This window comes from Calidris pugnax, unplaced genomic scaffold, assembly GCF_001431845.1.
Source record: "Calidris pugnax isolate Ruff unplaced genomic scaffold, ASM143184v1 scaffold816, whole genome shotgun sequence".
In the NCBI taxonomy this organism is placed as follows: Eukaryota; Metazoa; Chordata; class Aves; order Charadriiformes; family Scolopacidae; genus Calidris; species Calidris pugnax.
In genome coordinates, this window is record NW_015091489.1 from 4,876 (window position 1) to 5,422 (window position 547).

Genomic DNA, 547 nt, shown 5'->3' on the forward strand with positions numbered 1-547 from the left:
CTCAGTGCAGGCAGGAGCAGGCAGGGAGGGTTCAGAGCAGGCAGGAGCAGGCAGGGGATGCAGGTAGGTGCAGGCAGAGCAGGCAGGAGCAGGCAGGAAGAGAGATGGAGGCAGGGTTCAGTGCAGGCAGGAGCAGGCAGGTAGGGAGATGGAGGCAGGCGGGAGCAGGCAGGCAGGGGGGGGTCAGAGCAGGCAGGGAGGTGCAGGCAGAGCTCAGTGCAGGCAGGAACAGGCAGGGAGGGCTGGGTGCAAGCAGGAGCAGGCAGGGAGGGTTCAGAGCAGGCAGGGCTCAGTGCAGGCAGGAGCAGGCAGGGGTTGCTGTAGGCAGGCAGGAGCAGGCAGGGAGGACTCAGTGCAGGCAGGAGCAGGCAGGGAGGGCTCAGTTGGTGCAGGCAGGAGCAGGCAGGGGTTGCTGTAGGCAGGCAGGAGCAGGCAGGGAGGGCTCAGAGCAGGCAGGGCTGGGTGCAGGCAGGGAGGAGCAGGCAGGGTGCAGGCAGGGTTCAGTGCAGGCAGGAGCAGGCAGGGAGCAGGCAGTGAGGTACAAGCA